General features: G+C 44.7%; 12 non-coding genes across 12 annotated transcripts; all 12 read right to left on the bottom strand.

Moving 5' to 3' along the window:
- Positions 1–648: 648 nt before the first annotated feature.
- LOC148291719 (5S ribosomal RNA) lies at positions 649–767 on the bottom strand. Its single transcript, XR_015827633.1, has one exon. It is a non-coding gene; the product is annotated as a 5S ribosomal RNA (ribosomal RNA).
- A 754-nt stretch (positions 768–1,521) lies between these two features.
- On the bottom strand, positions 1,522–1,640 carry LOC148291720 (5S ribosomal RNA). Its single transcript, XR_015826694.1, has one exon. It is a non-coding gene; the product is annotated as a 5S ribosomal RNA (ribosomal RNA).
- A 754-nt stretch (positions 1,641–2,394) lies between these two features.
- On the bottom strand, positions 2,395–2,513 carry LOC148291721 (5S ribosomal RNA). Its single transcript, XR_015826732.1, has one exon. It is a non-coding gene; the product is annotated as a 5S ribosomal RNA (ribosomal RNA).
- Positions 2,514–3,267: 754 nt separating this feature from the next.
- Positions 3,268–3,386, bottom strand: LOC148291722 (5S ribosomal RNA). Its single transcript, XR_015827373.1, has one exon. It is a non-coding gene; the product is annotated as a 5S ribosomal RNA (ribosomal RNA).
- Positions 3,387–4,140: 754 nt separating this feature from the next.
- Positions 4,141–4,259, bottom strand: LOC148291723 (5S ribosomal RNA). Its single transcript, XR_015826864.1, has one exon. It is a non-coding gene; the product is annotated as a 5S ribosomal RNA (ribosomal RNA).
- A 754-nt stretch (positions 4,260–5,013) lies between these two features.
- LOC148291724 (5S ribosomal RNA) lies at positions 5,014–5,132 on the bottom strand. The gene has a single exon (XR_015827374.1). It is a non-coding gene; the product is annotated as a 5S ribosomal RNA (ribosomal RNA).
- Positions 5,133–5,886: 754 nt separating this feature from the next.
- LOC148291725 (5S ribosomal RNA) lies at positions 5,887–6,005 on the bottom strand. The gene has a single exon (XR_015826908.1). It is a non-coding gene; the product is annotated as a 5S ribosomal RNA (ribosomal RNA).
- A 754-nt stretch (positions 6,006–6,759) lies between these two features.
- On the bottom strand, positions 6,760–6,878 carry LOC148291726 (5S ribosomal RNA). The gene has a single exon (XR_015827634.1). It is a non-coding gene; the product is annotated as a 5S ribosomal RNA (ribosomal RNA).
- Positions 6,879–7,632: 754 nt separating this feature from the next.
- On the bottom strand, positions 7,633–7,751 carry LOC148291727 (5S ribosomal RNA). The gene has a single exon (XR_015826842.1). It is a non-coding gene; the product is annotated as a 5S ribosomal RNA (ribosomal RNA).
- A 755-nt stretch (positions 7,752–8,506) lies between these two features.
- Positions 8,507–8,625, bottom strand: LOC148291728 (5S ribosomal RNA). The gene has a single exon (XR_015826979.1). It is a non-coding gene; the product is annotated as a 5S ribosomal RNA (ribosomal RNA).
- A 754-nt stretch (positions 8,626–9,379) lies between these two features.
- On the bottom strand, positions 9,380–9,498 carry LOC148291729 (5S ribosomal RNA). Its single transcript, XR_015827375.1, has one exon. It is a non-coding gene; the product is annotated as a 5S ribosomal RNA (ribosomal RNA).
- A 4,351-nt stretch (positions 9,499–13,849) lies between these two features.
- On the bottom strand, positions 13,850–13,956 carry LOC148291730 (small nucleolar RNA R71). Its single transcript, XR_015827189.1, has one exon. It is a non-coding gene; the product is annotated as a small nucleolar RNA R71 (small nucleolar RNA).
- Between the last annotated feature and the right edge of the window lie 5,920 nt (positions 13,957–19,876).

The following is a 19,876-nucleotide window of genomic DNA, read 5'->3' on the forward strand; positions in this document are numbered from 1 at the left end:
CCTTGTCGTCGCCACCCCTACCATGTGTCGCGCGCAGGCCTGCCGAACTGCCGGTTCCGATCGGCTGTGGGGCCTACCTTACGATAATTGAACCAAAACAAAAAAAAACAAAAAAACTGACAACGTTAAGAACAACCCCAATAATTTCGGCAGTGGGCGTCGAGTCCTGTTGTTTTTTCGCTTTCGTTCGTTTGCGGTGCCCGGTTAATTGGAGACGAGCTCCACGGGGTGATGTAGGACAGATGGCGTAAGTTATTGGAGAGGAGCTGGACCGACGCGCGTGCAACGGCAAATCGGGCAAACCGCTGATCTGGGCTCCGACCTCAGAATTGGGCCCACGAACCGTCGATTCGAAGGCAACGGCGTCGCGAGTAAAACTCATTGCATTGCCATGAGTCGTGGGCTTTTTCGGGCATCCGACGTCGTTTACTAGCCCGAAATCCAGTTTTTGAAGTTTTTGGTAACTGTGTTATTTTCCTATTTTAATTCCTTCGTTAATCCTAGGCTTTCTAGGAGTATTTAATCATAGTGTGCCCCGATTGTCACGCTGCGCCACGGGGTCGTGATAAAACAAAGACATCCAGATGAATAAGATGACGGAAAGCAAACGCCCACGACAATTGAAACGTCAACAAGGCAAAAAAAGAAGGGATGCAACACGAGGACTTCCCAGGAGGTCACCCATCCTAGTACTACTCTCGCCCAGACTCGCTTAACTTCGGAGTTCTGATGGGATCCGGTGCATGTGAGTTGGTATGATCGCATCCGTTAGCTTATAACACCTAAAAGTATATAAGCCACGTTTGAGCCATGCCATATGACCATGGGTTGGCTATCCAACGCCCCCCGCATGAAATGGCATGGCCTGTCAGGCCTTGTCGTCGCCACCCCTACCATGTGTCGCGCGCAGGCCTGCCGAACTGCCGGTTCCGATCGGCTGTGGGGCCTACCTTACGATAATTGAACCAAAACAAAAAAAAAAAAAAAAACTGACAACGTTAAGAACAACCCCAATAATTTCGGCAGTGGGCGTCGAGTCCTGTTGTTTTTTCGCTTTCGTTCGTTTGCGGTGCCCGGTTAATTGGAGACGAGCTCCACGGGGTGATGTAGGACAGATGGCGTAAGTTATTGGAGAGGAGCTGGACCGACGCGCGTGCAACGGCAAATCGGGCAAACCGCTGATCTGGGCTCCGACCTCAGAATTGGGCCCACGAACCGTCGATTCGAAGGCAACGGCGTCGCGAGTAAAACTCATTGCGTTGCCATGAGTCGTGGGCTTTTTCGGGCATCCGACGTCGTTTAATAGCCCGAAATCCAGTTTTTGAAGTTTTTGGTAACTGTGTTATTTTCCTATTTTAATTCCTTCGTTAATCCTAGGCTTTCTAGGAGTATTTAATCATAGTGTGCCCCGATTGTCACGCTGCGCCACGGGGTCGTGATAAAACAAAGACATCCAGATGAATAAGATGACGGAAAGCAAACGCCCACGACAATTGAAACGTCAACAAGGCAAAAAAAGAAGGGATGCAACACGAGGACTTCCCAGGAGGTCACCCATCCTAGTACTACACTCGCCCAGACTCGCTTAACTTCGGAGTTCTGATGGGATCCGGTGCATGTGAGTTGGTATGATCGCATCCGTTAGCTTATAACACCTAAAAGTATATAAGCCACGTTTGAGCCATGCCATATGACCATGGGTTGGCTATCCAACGCCCCCCGCATGAAATGGCATGGCCTGTCAGGCCTTGTCGTCGCCACCCCTACCATGTGTCGCGCGCAGGCCTGCCGAACTGCCGGTTCCGATCGGCTGTGGGGCCTACCTTACGATAATTGAACCAAAACAAAAAAAAACAAAAAAACTGACAACGTTAAGAACAACCCCAATAATTTCGGCAGTGGGCGTCGAGTCCTGTTGTTTTTTCGCTTTCGTTCGTTTGCGGTGCCCGGTTAATTGGAGACGAGCTCCACGGGGTGATGTAGGACAGATGGCGTAAGTTATTGGAGAGGAGCTGGACCGACGCGCGTGCAACGGCAAATCGGGCAAACCGCTGATCTGGGCTCCGACCTCAGAATTGGGCCCACGAACCGTCGATTCGAAGGCAACGGCGTCGCGAGTAAAACTCATTGCGTTGCCATGAGTCGTGGGCTTTTTCGGGCATCCGACGTCGTTTAATAGCCCGAAATCCAGTTTTTGAAGTTTTTGGTAACTGTGTTATTTTCCTATTTTAATTCCTTCGTTAATCCTAGGCTTTCTAGGAGTATTTAATCATAGTGTGCCCCGATTGTCACGCTGCGCCACGGGGTCGTGATAAAACAAAGACATCCAGATGAATAAGATGACGGAAAGCAAACGCCCACGACAATTGAAACGTCAACAAGGCAAAAAAAGAAGGGATGCAACACGAGGACTTCCCAGGAGGTCACCCATCCTAGTACTACTCTCGCCCAGACTCGCTTGACTTCGGAGTTCTGATGGGATCCGGTGCATGTGAGTTGGTATGATCGCATCCGTTAGCTTATAACACCTAAAAGTATATAAGCCACGTTTGAGCCATGCCATATGACCATGGGTTGGCTATCCAACGCCCCCCGCATGAAATGGCATGGCCTGTCAGGCCTTGTCGTCGCCACCCCTACCATGTGTCGCGCGCAGGCCTGCCGAACTGCCGGTTCCGATCGGCTGTGGGGCCTACCTTACGATAATTGAACCAAAACAAAAAAAAAAAAAAAAACTGACAACGTTAAGAACAACCCCAATAATTTCGGCAGTGGGCGTCGAGTCCTGTTGTTTTTTCGCTTTCGTTCGTTTGCGGTGCCCGGTTAATTGGAGACGAGCTCCACGGGGTGATGTAGGACAGATGGCGTAAGTTATTGGAGAGGAGCTGGACCGACGCGCGTGCAACGGCAAATCGGGCAAACCGCTGATCTGGGCTCCGACCTCAGAATTGGGCCCACGAACCGTCGATTCGAAGGCAACGGCGTCGCGAGTAAAACTCATTGCGTTGCCATGAGTCGTGGGCTTTTTCGGGCATCCGACGTCGTTTAATAGCCCGAAATCCAGTTTTTGAAGTTTTTGGTAACTGTGTTATTTTCCTATTTTAATTCCTTCGTTAATCCTAGGCTTTCTAGGAGTATTTAATCATAGTGTGCCCCGATTGTCACGCTGCGCCACGGGGTCGTGATAAAACAAAGACATCCAGATGAATAAGATGACGGAAAGCAAACGCCCACGACAATTGAAACGTCAACAAGGCAAAAAAAGAAGGGATGCAACACGAGGACTTCCCAGGAGGTCACCCATCCTAGTACTACTCTCGCCCAAACTCGCTTAACTTCGGAGTTCTGATGGGATCCGGTGCATGTGAGTTGGTATGATCGCATCCGTTAGCTTATAACACCTAAAAGTATATAAGCCACGTTTGAGCCATGCCATATGACCATGGGTTGGCTATCCAACGCCCCCCGCATGAAATGGCATGGCCTGTCAGGCCTTGTCGTCGCCACCCCTACCATGTGTCGCGCGCAGGCCTGCCGAACTGCCGGTTCCGATCGGCTGTGGGGCCTACCTTACGATAATTGAACCAAAACAAAAAAAAACAAAAAAACTGACAACGTTAAGAACAACCCCAATAATTTCGGCAGTGGGCGTCGAGTCCTGTTGTTTTTTCGCTTTCGTTCGTTTGCGGTGCCCGGTTAATTGGAGACGAGCTCCACGGGGTGATGTAGGACAGATGGCGTAAGTTATTGGAGAGGAGCTGGACCGACGCGCGTGCAACGGCAAATCGGGCAAACCGGTGATCTGGGCTCCGACCTCAGAATTGGGCCCACGAACCGTCGATTCGAAGGCAACGGCGTCGCGAGTAAAACTCATTGCGTTGCCATGAGTCGTGGGCTTTTTCTGGCATCCGACGTCGTTTACTAGCCCGAAATCCAGTTTTTGAAGTTTTTGGTAACTGTGTTATTTTCCTATTTTAATTCCTTCGTTAATCCTAGGCTTTCTAGGAGTATTTAATCATAGTGTGCCCCGATTGTCACGCTGCGCCACGGGGTCGTGATAAAACAAAGACATCCAGATGAATAAGATGACGGAAAGCAAACGCCCACGACAATTGAAACGTCAACAAGGCAAAAAAAGAACGGATGCAACACGAGGACTTCCCAGGAGGTCACCCATCCTAGTACTACACTCGCCCAGACTCGCTTAACTTCGGAGTTCTGATGGGATCCGGTGCATGTGAGTTGGTATGATCGCATCCGTTAGCTTATAACACCTAAAAGTATATAAGCCACGTTTGAGCCATGCCATATGACCATGGGTTGGCTATCCAACGCCCCCCGCATGAAATGGCATGGCCTGTCAGGCCTTGTCGTCGCCACCCCTACCATGTGTCGCGCGCAGGCCTGCCGAACTGCCGGTTCCGATCGGCTGTGGGGCCTACCTTACGATAATTGAACCAAAACAAAAAAAAACAAAAAAACTGACAACGTTAAGAACAACCCCAATAATTTCGGCAGTGGGCGTCGAGTCCTGTTGTTTTTTCGCTTTCGTTCGTTTGCGGTGCCCGGTTAATTGGAGACGAGCTCCACGGGGTGATGTAGGACAGATGGCGTAAGTTATTGGAGAGGAGCTGGACCGACGCGCGTGCAACGGCAAATCGGGCAAACCGCTGATCTGGGCTCCGACCTCAGAATTGGGCCCACGAACCGTCGATTCGAAGGCAACGGCGTCGCGAGTAAAACTCATTGCGTTGCCATGAGTCGTGGGCTTTTTCGGGCATCCGACGTCGTTTACTAGCCCGAAATCCAGTTTTTGAAGTTTTTGGTAACTGTGTTATTTTCCTATTTTAATTCCTTCGTTAATCCTAGGCTTTCTAGGAGTATTTAATCATAGTGTGCCCCGATTGTCACGCTGCGCCACGGGGTCGTGATAAAACAAAGACATCCAGATGAATAAGATGACGGAAAGCAAACGCCCACGACAATTGAAACGTCAACAAGGCAAAAAAAGAAGGGATGCAACACGAGGACTTCCCAGGAGGTCACCCATCCTAGTACTACTCTCGCCCAAACTCGCTTAACTTCGGAGTTCTGATGGGATCCGGTGCATGTGAGTTGGTATGATCGCATCCGTTAGCTTATAACACCTAAAAGTATATAAGCCACGTTTGAGCCATGCCATATGACCATGGGTTGGCTATCCAACGCCCCCCGCATGAAATGGCATGGCCTGTCAGGCCTTGTCGTCGCCACCCCTACCATGTGTCGCGCGCAGGCCTGCCGAACTGCCGGTTCCGATCGGCTGTGGGGCCTACCTTACGATAATTGAACCAAAACAAAAAAAAACAAAAAAACTGACAACGTTAAGAACAACCCCAATAATTTCGGCAGTGGGCGTCGAGTCCTGTTGTTTTTTCGCTTTCGTTCGTTTGCGGTGCCCGGTTAATTGGAGACGAGCTCCACGGGGTGATGTAGGACAGATGGCGTAAGTTATTGGAGAGGAGCTGGACCGACGCGCGTGCAACGGCAAATCGGGCAAACCGGTGATCTGGGCTCCGACCTCAGAATTGGGCCCACGAACCGTCGATTCGAAGGCAACGGCGTCGCGAGTAAAACTCATTGCGTTGCCATGAGTCGTGGGCTTTTTCTGGCATCCGACGTCGTTTACTAGCCCGAAATCCAGTTTTTGAAGTTTTTGGTAACTGTGTTATTTTCCTATTTTAATTCCTTCGTTAATCCTAGGCTTTCTAGGAGTATTTAATCATAGTGTGCCCCGATTGTCACGCTGCGCCACGGGGTCGTGATAAAACAAAGACATCCAGATGAATAAGATGACGGAAAGCAAACGCCCACGACAATTGAAACGTCAACAAGGCAAAAAAAGAAGGGATGCAACACGAGGACTTCCCAGGAGGTCACCCATCCTAGTACTACTCTTGCCCAGACTCGCTTAACTTCGGAGTTCTGATGGGATCCGGTGCATGTGAGTTGGTATGATCGCATCCGTTAGCTTATAACACCTAAAAGTATATAAGCCACGTTTGAGCCATGCCATATGACCATGGGTTGGCTATCCAACGCCCCCCGCATGAAATGGCATGGCCTGTCAGGCCTTGTCGTCGCCACCCCTACCATGTGTCGCGCGCAGGCCTGCCGAACTGCCGGTTCCGATCGGCTGTGGGGCCTACCTTACGATAATTGAACCAAAACAAAAAAAAACAAAAAAACTGACAACGTTAAGAACAACCCCAATAATTTCGGCAGTGGGCGTCGAGTCCTGTTGTTTTTTCGCTTTCGTTCGTTTGCGGTGCCCGGTTAATTGGAGACGAGCTCCACGGGGTGATGTAGGACAGATGGCGTAAGTTATTGGAGAGGAGCTGGACCGACGCGCGTGCAACGGCAAATCGGGCAAACCGCTGATCTGGGCTCCGACCTCAGAATTGGGCCCACGAACCGTCGATTCGAAGGCAACGGCGTCGCGAGTAAAACTCATTGCGTTGCCATGAGTCGTGGGCTTTTTCGGGCATCCGACGTCGTTTAATAGCCCGAAATCCAGTTTTTGAAGTTTTTGGTAACTGTGTTATTTTCCTATTTTAATTCCTTCGTTAATCCTAGGCTTTCTAGGAGTATTTAATCATAGTGTGCCCCGATTGTCACGCTGCGCCACGGGGTCGTGATAAAACAAAGACATCCAGATGAATAAGATGACGGAAAGCAAACGCCCACGACAATTGAAACGTCAACAAGGCAAAAAAAGAAGGGATGCAACACGAGGACTTCCCAGGAGGTCACCCATCCTAGTACTACTCTCGCCCAGACTCGCTTAACTTCGGAGTTCTGATGGGATCCGGTGCATGTGAGTTGGTATGATCGCATCCGTTAGCTTATAACACCTAAAAGTATATAAGCCACGTTTGAGCCATGCCATATGACCATGGGTTGGCTATCCAACGCCCCCCGCATGAAATGGCATGGCCTGTCAGGCCTTGTCGTCGCCACCCCTACCATGTGTCGCGCGCAGGCCTGCCGAACTGCCGGTTCCGATCGGCTGTGGGGCCTACCTTACGATAATTGAACCAAAACAAAAAAAAACAAAAAAACTGACAACGTTAAGAACAACCCCAATAATTTCGGCAGTGGGCGTCGAGTCCTGTTGTTTTTTCGCTTTCGTTCGTTTGCGGTGCCCGGTTAATTGGAGACGAGCTCCACGGGGTGATGTAGGACAGATGGCGTAAGTTATTGGAGAGGAGCTGGACCGACGCGCGTGCAACGGCAAATCAGGCAAACCGCTGATCTGGGCTCCGACCTCAGAATTGGGCCCACAGTCCGTCGATTCGAAGGCAACGGCGTCGCGAGTAAAACTCATTGCGTTGCCATGAGTCGTGGGCTTTTTCGGGCATCCGACGTCGTTTACTAGCCCGAAATCCAGTTTTTGAAGTTTTTGGTAACTGTGTTATTTTCCTATTTTAATTCCTTCGTTAATCCTAGGCTTTCTAGGAGTATTTAATCATAGTGTGCCCCGATTGTCACGCTGCGCCACGGGGTCGTGATAAAACAAAGACATCCAGATGAATAAGATGACGGAAAGCAAACGCCCACGACAATTGAAACGTCAACAAGGCAAAAAAAGAAGGGATGCAACACGAGGACTTCCCAGGAGGTCAGCCATCCTAGTACTACTCTCGCCCAAACTCGCTTAACTTCGGAGTTCTGATGGGATCCGGTGCATGTGAGTTGGTATGATCGCATCCGTTAGCTTATAACACCTAAAAGTATATAAGCCACGTTTGAGCCATGCCATATGACCATGGGTTGGCTATCCAACGCCCCCCGCATGAAATGGCATGGCCTGTCAGGCCTTGTCGTCGCCACCCCTACCATGTGTCGCGCGCAGGCCTGCCGAACTGCCGGTTCCGATCGGCTGTGGGGCCTACCTTACGATAATTGAACCAAAACAAAAAAAAAACAAAAAAACTGACAACGTTAAGAACAACCCCAATAATTTCGGCAGTGGGCGTCGAGTCCTGTTGTTTTTTCGCTTTCGTTCGTTTGCGGTGCCCGGTTAATTGGAGACGAGCTCCACGGGGTGATGTAGGACAGATGGCGTAAGTTATTGGAGAGGAGCTGGACCGACGCGCGTGCAACGGCAAATCGGGCAAACCGCTGATCTGGGCTCCGACCTCAGAATTGGGCCCACGAACCGTCGATTCGAAGGCAACGGCGTCGCGAGTAAAACTCATTGCTTTGCCATGAGTCGTGGGCTTTTTCGGGCATCCGACGTCGTTTACTAGCCCGAAATCCAGTTTTTGAAGTTTTTGGTAACTGTGTTATTTTCCTATTTTAATTCCTTCGTTAATCCTAGGCTTTCTAGGAGTATTTAATCATAGTGTGCCCCGATTGTCACGCTGCGCCACGGGGTCGTGATAAAACAAAGACATCCAGATGAATAAGATGACGGAAAGCAAACGCCCACGACAATTGAAACGTCAACAAGGCAAAAAAAGAAGGGATGCAACACGAGGACTTCCCAGGAGGTCACCCATCCTAGTGCTACTCTCGCCCAAACTCGCTTAACTTCGGAGTTCTGATGGGATCCGGTGCATGTGAGTTGGTATGATCGCATCCGTTAGCTTATAACACCTAAAAGTATATAAGCCACGTTTGAGCCATGCCATATGACCATGGGTTGGCTATCCAACGCCCCCCGCATGAAATGGCATGGCCTGTCAGGCCTTGTCGTCGCCACCCCTACCATGTGTCGCGCGCAGGCCTGCCGAACTGCTGGTTCCGATCGGCTGTGGGGCCTACCTTACGATAATTGAACCAAAACAAAAAAAAACAAAAAAACTGACAACGTTAAGAACAACCCCAATAATTTCGGCAGTGGGCGTCGAGTCCTGTTGTTTTTTCGCTTTCGTTCGTTTGCGGTGCCCGGTTAATTGGAGACGAGCTCCACGGGGTGATGTAGGACAGATGGCGTAAGTTAATGGAGAGGAGCTGGACCGACGCGCGTGCAACGGCAAATCGGGCAAACCGCTGATCTGGGCTCCGACCTCAGAATTGGGCCCACAGTCCGTCGATTCGAAGGCAACGGCGTCGCGAGTAAAACTCATTGCGTTGCCATGAGTCGTGGGCTTTTTCGGGCATCCGACGTCGTTTACTAGCCCGAAATCCAGTTTTTGAAGTTTTTGGTAACTGTGTTATTTTCCTATTTTAATTCCTTCGTTAATCCTAGGCTTTCTAGGAGTATTTAATCATAGTGTGCCCCGATTGTCACGCTGCGCCACGGGGTCGTGATAAAACAAAGACATCCAGATGAATAAGATGACGGAAAGCAAACGCCCACGACAATTGAAACGTCAACAAGGCAAAAAAAGAAGGGATGCAACACGAGGACTTCCCAGGAGGTCACCCATCCTAGTACTACTCTCGCCCAAACTCGCTTAACTTCGGAGTTCTGATGGGATCCGGTGCATGTGAGTTGGTATGATCGCATCCGTTAGCTTATAACACCTAAAAGTATATAAGCCACGTTTGAGCCATGCCATATGACCATGGGTTGGCTATCCAACGCCCCCCCGCATGAAATGGCATGGCCTGTCAGGCCTTGTCGTCGCCACCCCTACCATGTGTCGCGCGCAGGCCTGCCGAACTGCCGGTTCCGATCGGCTGTGGGGCCTACCTTACGATAATTGAACCAAAACAAAAAAAAACAAAAAAACTGACAACGTTATGAACAACCCCAATAATTTCGGCAGTGGGCGTCGAGTCCTGTTGTTTTTTCGCTTTCGTTCGTTTGCGGTGCCCAGTTAATTGGAGACGAGCTCCACGGGGTGATGTAGGACAGATGGCGTAAGTTATTGGAGAGGAGCTGGACCGACGCGCGTGCAACGGCAAATCGGGCAAACCGCTGATCTGGGCTCCGACCTCAGAATTGGGCCCACGAACCGTCGATTCGAAGGTAACGGCGTCGCGAGTAAAACTCATTGCGTTGCCCATATGCTTTCTTTTCACCCTACCCATATGTGTGTTCCATTAGCCCTCTTGAAGCCAAACACTCAAAGCCTTTTCTTTTATCACCCTCATCATTTTCCCTACCTTTGTATCTCAATCTGAGATACTTAACCTCTTGTAGCCATACCCTATAACTTAGAAATATACCAAGGTGTGCCAAGATAAAGTTTGATGCAAGGAAGTTGCTGCCGTGTACCTAAATGAAATTTGGTGTGAATCTGGGCAATGAAGTTAATGAAGATGCATATCAAATCAACGAAGATGAAAGTGTTTCGATTTGATCTAAGTGTGAAAAATAAAGTCCATGCCAGGTGATACCATGAAGTTTGCTGCCATGCCAATCTAAATCAATGATGCCTTGCAGATTAATGAAGCATGCAACCTTGGTATGTTCTTAAGTTATTTGTTTTTCCTTCCAATTCTTCCATTTCCCCTAAACCTTAGCCTTTCATTACAACATTGTGAAAGACCTAGCTGATCTTTGAGGATGTATTCATGGGTGCTGGTAAGTATGTGTGTATCTCTATTCTTAGTATTTAATTCCTTTCATGAGATCTAACCAAATTTGTGCTTCTATTTCATACACTCACTTATGCTTTCTTGAGAGAATTAAAACATAGGTTCTGAGTGATTGAGTGTTATCTGTGAGAATTAGAGTCGAAGCATGTTCTCTATTCAAGGTTTGAGTGTGCTTGCTTTGAAACTGTGTGCCTTTGAGCTATAGCTTCCACTTGTACACACTGATTGATGACCTATCTTGGCAACTCTATGGTGTTGAAGGTATGACTAAAACTTTCTTTCATTTTCATTAGTTGATTTCAAAGTTGTTTTTCTAACCATTTTGTTTTGTAGAGTTAGAAAAACGTTTGTGGGTATCGTATCTGTTAAACCCTCAGGAGACACAACTCCTCCTACTAGGGATGCCTAGAGGTTTAAAGGCTTGTTGCATACGCTCAATGCAATCGAGTTACCTACGAAAGTGGTCTAGTTAACTTCTTGTTTTGTTTTTATCTTTGTTTCTCTTTTGTTTTGCTCGAGGACTAGCAAAATCTAAGTTTGGGGGTGTGTTAAGCTCATAATTTCATACATATACATGCCCAATTTACTTACTTCTTTTGCTTAGTTTCTTATAATTTTGAGTTATTTGCCTCCCTTTGTGTGTTTTGTAGGCCAAAAGAGCAAGAGAGCATAATTCATGCAATTCATGCATGTTAAGGCCTAATTTGGATGAAGAGAAGAAGAGCTTAAAGACAAACTCATTTTGGCTACAGCCCCCTGCCAGTCCAGTTCCGTAGGTCATATTGCAAGCTTCGTTTCAGCAACCTACATAGCTCGGATGAGGCAACAGTCTTCATGAAAGTTGTTCCAATGGGTGTGTACTATAACATATCCAAAATTCAGCCCCATTGGATAAATCTGGAGTCCGTCACCTAGCAAACACAGAACCATGCTCAGGATGGATTTTGCCAGCGAGCAAACTGAGTTAGCAATTTGTTTCGGCCTTAACTTCCTCCTCCGAGCTTGGATTGGGCCAATACTTGTGTGGTTGGATCATACACATTCTGAACTTCACAATGGACATCTTTAAGTCTTCATTTGATTCAGCCTAGCCCAAGTTGTAAGCCCTTGAAGTTGCTGGTCATGCTGACCTCAGGATGAGCTGGTTGGAAGCTTGGTCATGGTGAGCTAGGCATGAGCTATTGTAGCTGGTTGGAGGCTTGGTCATGGTGACATGAAGATGAGCTAGGGCTGCTGGTGGGATTTATTGCTGAAGTGCATCAACCAATTCAGATTTTATAATGCAAGTGTTGTATGCATTAGTGAAGTGCATCAACCAATTCATCTTTTATAATGCAAGTGTTGTATGCATTAGCCATATTGAATTCAGATTTATCACTCCCCTCTCCCTATAAATACCACATCCATTCCACATTCAAGACACAACAAATCCTGAGATTCACAACCCCCACAATTCACTCCAACCATCCTCAAACACTCTCACAATCCCAAACACTCCAACAATCACCAAAACAACTCCAGCAAACTTCTATTCCATTTCCCTACGAATTTCATCTTCCTTAGCCATCACCACTCACTCAAACTCATCCCAAATCACCTCCATATCCTTCATACATCTTTCTAGAAGTGGGGAAGCTCTTGGAGAAGCATTAGAAGTGGAGAAGCACTTGGAGAAGCCTTGGACACCACAAGAACTTCAGAAAAAGGGTTTTTCTACTCTTATTGCATTCATTATGTTTTCTCATTTCTGTTCAAGTCTCTTTTCCATTATGAGTAGCTAAATCCATAACTAGGGCTTCGATGTAACCTAACATGAATATTCTGGGTTTATAAGTTTGGAGTTTCAAGTTTGATTCATGATTCATGTTCTTATTCATTATGCTTATAAGTTAACATGCTTGTTTGAATGATTGATCACCATTAGAACTTGTTTGTTAACTATCTTGGTTTGAATTAAGAGTATACACCATGCTTTAATTCGAATTGAACTATGAATAGGAAGAGTATGTATGGACATTCGACAACAGGGATTAGATACATACTTGGTTGTTTAAAATGTTCTTCTATGCTTAATGGGTTCCTAATGCTTAATTTTAGGTTAGACAACAAATGATCAAATTAGGGAATTAGGAACACAAGGTTAGGACCAAACACCATGGCCTAATCATACTTTAGCTAGAATCAATCTTTGAATCTGAATTAGACTTGTTACTTGAATCTTTATAACCCAGAATTGAATTGTTATGGTGAATCGAATGCCCTAGTCTCCAAACCTGTGTTTTAACTTTCAAAACCACCCTTTGTTACTTTTGTTTACTTGCTTTCCGTTGCAATTTCAGTTTGTTCATTTCTTTCTATAATCACAAGCATTCTCACTTCAAAGTTCATTTTAATCTTGCTGCATTTGTTTTCAAACTCACTCTTGCTTTAAATTCTGTTTTAGATTTAACTTCCTAACTTCTTGAATTTGGTAATCTAAAGTACATAACTAATTTGAACTTCTCAGTCTTCGTGGGTACGACCTCGTACTTGTCTTGCTATACTACTAATTGCCCCGTACAATTGCGAGTTAACATATTATTAACAACAAATTTTGGCGCCGTTGCCGGGGACTGAACGAAAGTTCTTCCCTGGTTATGTGCCCAAGGTTACCCTATTCTTTTTAGTGTTTCTAATTAATCTAATTTTCTGTTTCAGGTAGTTTATGTCTAAAAATCCATTACTTGAACAAGTGAGGTCTTCGTTCCAACGTTCTAGATCTTTGAACGCAGGACCATCATTGCAACCCAGACGAGTGACCTCTGAAATTCAGAATCGTCTAGAAAGGGAGTTGTCAACTGCAAAAGAGCAAGCTCTTGCTACATTTACAAGTCTTGCTCTCCACACTGAACTTCCCGGTTCTTCACTTTCAAATTCGGAAGCAAGTTCAGACCAAGAAGAAGAAGAAATGATGGCTGCCATTGAGTTCATGGGAGAACTTGATATCCCAACAATTCCAGCATCTCCTTCAAGCATTTTGCTGCCCACTGTAGCTCGAAATTATGAGCTTAAATCTTCTCATCTTAATATGCTGCCTTCCTTTTATGGTTTACCTAATGAAGATCCATTGACTCATATAAAGGATATTTTTAATGTTGTGAGTTCTTTTCCCTTGACAGGTGTGACAGAAGATCAACTTCGAATGAGAGTGTTTCCATACACTTTAAAGGATAAGGCGAAGTATTGGTTGAATTCTTTGAAGCCTGGTTCACTCACTACATGGTCTGCCATTCAAAAGAAGTTCCTGGAAAAATACTTCTCCACACAAAAGACCGACATGCTTAGGGACAAGATCTTGTTATTTGCACAGCAAGATGATGAATCGTTTTGTGAAGCATGGGAGAAATTCAATGGGTTGCTCAACCAATGTCCTCATCATGGGATTCCATTGAAGCTTCAAATGCGTATGTTTTATAAAGGACTAACCCCTTCTAGTCATAATATAGTCACCAATTTTGCAGGTGGTTCTTTTAAAACCAAAACTCCAGAAGAAACGTACGAACTCTTTGAGGAGATAGCAATGGAGACCCAACATACGGATACAAGAGGTAAACGTGTTATTAGTGGTTCTAATGATGCTTCTAGTGTGCAGATTTCAAAACTGGAACAAAAGCTAGATGCTCTTCTTGCATTAAACTCAAGAAGCCCTCCGAAGGAAGTGTGTAGCATTTGTGAATCTCATGACCATGCTACCACAGCTTGTCCACTTGGGGCTGGATATCCAGAATTTGTGCAAGAGCAAGCTAAGTTGGTAAATTCCTACAACCAAGGTCCAAGAAATGATCCATACTCTCAAAGTTATAATCCAGGTTGGAGGAATCATCCAAACTTTTCATGGAGAAATACCCAGAATCAAGCAAATCCCCCTTCATTCCAAAGGCCACAACAATCATCATCATCATTGGAAGATATAGTGAAGCAGATGGCAATCAACCAATCCAATTTTCAGCAAACTACACAAGCTGCCATCTCCAAATTGGAAGTCCAATTAGGCCAAATAGCTGCTGAAATAACTCAAAGAGTGCCTGGGAAATGGCCAAGCCAAACTGAGATCAATCCAAAGAACCCAGAAGCCAAGGCCATTCATGTGCTCAGATCAGGTAAGATCATTGATAATAAAGATGATTCTAATCTTTCAAATGATGTTGTGATTGTAGAAGATAAAGACGAGGAGACCATGGCTACGGAAGGAGAACAACTCAAAACTTCTCAATATGCTCCTAAGGCCAAATCAGATTCTCAGAAATCCGATCAATTCCAATTGCATAAAAGGGATGACAAATTTGTGCCACCACATCTTCAAGAAGATAGATACGTGCCACCCGCTCCATATGTTCCACAGATTCCATTTCCAGGCCGTCTTAAGAAAGCAAAGCAAGATAAGGCTTTTAAAGAGATTTATGATATTTTGAGTAAAGTTAATATCAATTTGCCTTTGCTTGATCTTATTGAACAGATTCCTGCATATGGAAAATTCATCAAGGACTTGAAAACTCACAAGCTCAATTTCGCTCCAAATGAAGGAGTAAAGCTCGACCAGAATGTAAGTGCTGTATTGCAAAGGAAACTTCCACCAAAACTAGATGATCCTGGCAGCTTTGACATTCCCATTAACATTGGAGTCAAGAAGGTTGGAAGAGCCATGTTGGACTTGGGAGCAAGCATCAATGTTTTGCCATATTCAGTTTATCAAGAGCTTGGCTTAGAAGGGATGAAGAAGACTTCAATGCGACTTGAACTAGCTGATCATTCTATAAAATATCCAAAAGGTATTGTAGAAGATATTCTAGTTCAAGTTAATACACTAATTCTCCCTGCTGATTTTGTAGTGATGGACATGGAAGACAATCCAAATGGAGATCGTGTTGATCCCATTCTCCTAGGCAGACCATTCATGGCCACTGCAGACACAATCATCAAAGTGAAAGATAGCACCCTCTCCATGACTGTTTTGGGTGAAACTGTTGAATTTAAAATGCTTAATGCTCTATCTCAACCTTCTATCTCTCTTGATTCTTGCTTTTCAATTGATGTTGTGGATCATGAGGTTTCTTCCAAAATTTTGCAGAGAAAGTCTAATGATGCTCTAGAAGCTGTCTTAACACAAGAAGAGGAAGATCTTTGTGAACCGGAGTTCCAAGAAGTGGTGGCTGCCTTAGAAGTGTTTCCGCCATACCCACCATCCTTTAGGCCACCAATCGAGCCTCTTGGACCATCATCCACGAAATTGGAGCCATCCATTGTCATCCCACCAAAGCTAGAACTTAAACCTCTTCCCAATAATCTTAAATATACATATTTGGGTGCTAACGAAACTCTCCCTGTTATAATTGCTGCAGGTCTCTCCTCACATGAAGAAGAGAGCTTAATTAAAGTTCTAAAAGAGCATAAAACAGCCATTGGGTGGACCATAGCAGACATCAAAGGAATTAGTCCAAGCATGTGCATGCACCGGATTTTAATGGAAGAAGACAGCAAACCATCTCGTGATGCCCAAAGGAGGCTAAATCCCAACATGAAAGAGGTGGTTAGAGCTGAAGTTTTAAAGCTACTCGATGTAGGAATCATCTACCCAATTTCAGATTCTAAGTGGGTGAGCCCTGTGCAAGTTGTTCCAAAGAAGTCCGGAATCACCGTTGTGAAGAATGAGAAGAATGAGCTAGTTCCTACACGAACTGTCACTGGTTGGAGAGTTTGCATTGATTACAGGAAGTTGAACACATCCACTAGAAAAGATCATTTCCCCTTACCTTTTATTGATCAAATGCTTGAACGTTTATCTGGCCATGCTTACTATTGTTTTCTTGATGGTTTTTCAGGTTATAATTAAATTCCCATTGCTCCGGAAGACCAAGAGAAAACCACATTCACATGCCCATTTGGTACGTTTGCTTATAGAAGGATGCCATTCGGTTTGTGCAATGCCCCAGCAACTTTCCAAAGATGCATGATGTCAATCTTTTCAGATATGGTGGAACGATTCATTGAGGTATTTATGGATGATTTTTCCGTTTTTGGTTCCTCTTTTGATAATTGTCTTCACCACTTGTCTCTAGTGCTTAAAAGATGCCAGGAAACAAATCTGATTTTGAATTGGGAGAAGTGTCACTTCATGGTGAGACAAGGCATTGTGCTAGGCCATGTGATTTCAAGCAAGGGAATCGAAGTGGATAAAGCCAAGATCGATCTCATCTCAAATCTTCCACCCCCTACCTCTGTTAAAGGAATTAGAAGCTTTCTAGGTCATGCTGGATTCTATAGAAGGTTCATCAAAAATTTCTCAAGCATTACAAGGCCATTGTGTAATCTCCTTGCTAAGGATGCTGTTTTTGAGTTTAATGAAGCTTGCATGGAAGCTTTTTCTACCTTGAAGAGGGAGCTAACTTCAGCCCCTATTATCATAGCTCCGGATTGGTCTTTACCATTTGAAATAATGTGTGATGCCTCTGACTTTGCTATTGGTGCAGTTTTAGGTCAAAAGAAGAACAAGCTGCCCCATGTGATTCATTATGCTAGCCGGACCTTGAATGATGCTCAAATCAACTACTCCACAACAGAGAAGGAGTTGCTTGCTGTGGTTTTTGCTTTAGAAAAATTTCGTTCTTACCTTGTTGGTTCTAAAGTAATTGTTTATTCTGACCATGCAGCCCTTAGATACTTGCTCACTAAGAAGGATGCCAAACCACGCTTGATTAGATGGATTCTCTTGCTGCAAGAATTCGATTTGGAGATTCGAGATAAGAAGGGATGTGAGAATGTGGTAGCTGATCATTTGAGCAGAATTGTGGTTGAAGAAAAAGGAGGAGCTGTGCTACCCTTGAATGAGACTTTCCCTGATGAACAACTATATGCTGCCCAAGTCAAAGAGCCATGGTATGCTGATTTTGTTAATTATCTTGCTTGTGGTGTTCTTAGAAATGATCTAACTTCTCAGGATAAGAAGAAGTTCTTTTCCATGGTGAAACATTATGTATGGGATGAACCTTTCTTATTCAAGCATTGCCCGGATCAACTCATCAGAAGATGTGTTCCAGAAGAAGAGCAAGAAAGCATACTTAGGCATAGCCACGAATTGGCCTGTGGAGGTCACTTTGGAGCTAAGAAAACAGCACTTAAAATTCTGCAATCTGGTTTCTTTTGGCCCACTCTATTTAAAGATGCATTTAATTTTTGTGTTAAGTGTGATAGGTGCCAAAGGATGGGGAACATAAGTCGCAGGAATGAAATGCCATTGAATAACATACTTGTTGTGGAGCTCTTCGATGTGTGGGGTATTGATTTCATGGGACCATTCCCATCTTCCTTTGGTTATACTTACATACTTGTTGCTGTTGATTATGTGTCTAAATGGGTGGAAGCCATAGCCACCAAAACCAATGATTATAAGGTGGTGCTGAAGTTCTTGAAGGATAATATTTTCACAAGGTTTGGTACTCCAAGGGCTGTCATTAGTGATGGAGGCAGCCACTTCTGTAACAAGCCATTCGAAGCACTCATGAAGAAGTACAACATCACCCATCGAGTCTCTACACCATATCATCCGCAAACTTCTGGTCAAGTGGAAATAAGCAATAGAGAAATTAAGCACATCCTGGAGAATGTGGTGAACAATACAAGGAAAGATTGGGCAGCTAAGCTCAATGATTCATTATGGGCTTATAGGACTGCATATAAGACTCCCATTGGAATGAGCCCTTATCGTCTTGTGTTTGGGAAAGCTTGTCACCTGCCAATGGAGCTTGAACACAATGCTTTTTGGGCCATCAAGAAGTTAAATTTTGATCTAGACAAGGCAGGCCATGCAAGAAAGTTTCAGCTCAATGAATTGGAAGAAATTAGACATGAGTCTTATGAGAATGCAAAGCTTTACAAAGAACGAACCAAGAGTTACCATGACAGAAACATTCAACGGAAAGAGTTCTCCAAAGGTATGTCAGTTCTTTTGTTTAACTCACGTTTGCGTCTCTTTCCAGGAAAATTGAAGTCTAGATGGCAAGGCCCATTCACCGTGGTCAATGTTTCTCCCTATGGAGCTGTGGAGATTCAAAACCCTAAAGATGGCTCGACTTTCAAAGTAAATGGACAACGTTTAAAGCCATTCTATGAGGGAGTTTCAGCTGGCATCCAAACTGGCCATGTGGTAGATCAACTTCCCTTCGTACCATCAACTTAGCTGATTGCACAATGTCTTGCCAAGACAGTAACTAAGGCGCTTCTTGGGAGGCAACCCATGTGTTCAAGAAGAAGGTGCTTGGTAGCAATCGACCTAATCGCATCAAGGGGAAGCATTTCAATCCTTTCTCTTTACTTGTTTTGTTTTTATTTTTAAGTTTCTGTTCCTTTTTATAAATAAATAAATATAAAAATTTAAAAAAAATTTAAAAAAAAAATAATAATTCATATAAGCTAACTTTTGGTAACCCCAGTGAGCACCTCCGTCAATACAGTGTCTAGGAGTTCTTTAGGCGACACCTTCGGTGTCTAAGAAGTTTGGGTTTTAAGCGGGACCATTGTGACCCCTCCAACCTTCCCGGATCCCCTGGCTGTGTTTTCTGAGGCCCTTAACTGGTCATCCATGAGTTGCTTATATATTCTTTTTTTTTTTTTTTTTTTTTTTTCCTAAACCTTCTTCTAAACTTTTCCCTTTATCATTTGTTTGTTCTCAATCATCTTTTGTATGCTTTCACATTGAGGACAATGTTTAATTCAGGTCTGGGGGGAAGGTTTTCAAATTTCATTCATTTGTGTTTCAATTTTCGTTCATTTGTCACTAATTTTTTTTTCTAAATGTCATACAATCGATGCTATGGAGCTGCCATTGAGGTTTTCATATCAGAATTTTGCACTTCACAAAGCTTTGGCTCTTAGAATTCTGGTGGCTAAAGTACCATGCTCAAATTCTTGAAGGAAAATAGTGGAGACTACCCTAGTGAGCTATATCGAGCCTAATTGCTTTCTTGAGAGGGTTTAAAGTGTTCTATTTCTCATCCATACTTATTTTCTTCAATTCACTCTAATTGATCTCATCATTTCATTTTGATCGAATACTAAGGATGATTCTCTTTTGCAGATATCATATGCTTGCTCTCATTCATGAATGAACTCATTGAAGTGATGCTAGGCTATGTGTGTATAACCATTCTTTATGCTTTCTTTTCACCCTACCCATATGTGTGTTCCATTAGCCCTCTTGAAGCCAAACACTCAAAGCCTTTTCTTTTATCACCCTCATCATTTTCCCTACCTTTGTATCTCAATCTGAGATACTTAACCTCTTGTAGCCATACCCTATAACTTAGAAATA

Source organism: Prunus avium, chromosome 8 (genome assembly GCF_965620075.1).
Source record: "Prunus avium chromosome 8, drPruAviu1.hap1.1, whole genome shotgun sequence".
Lineage (NCBI taxonomy): Eukaryota > Viridiplantae > Streptophyta > Magnoliopsida > Rosales > Rosaceae > Prunus > Prunus avium.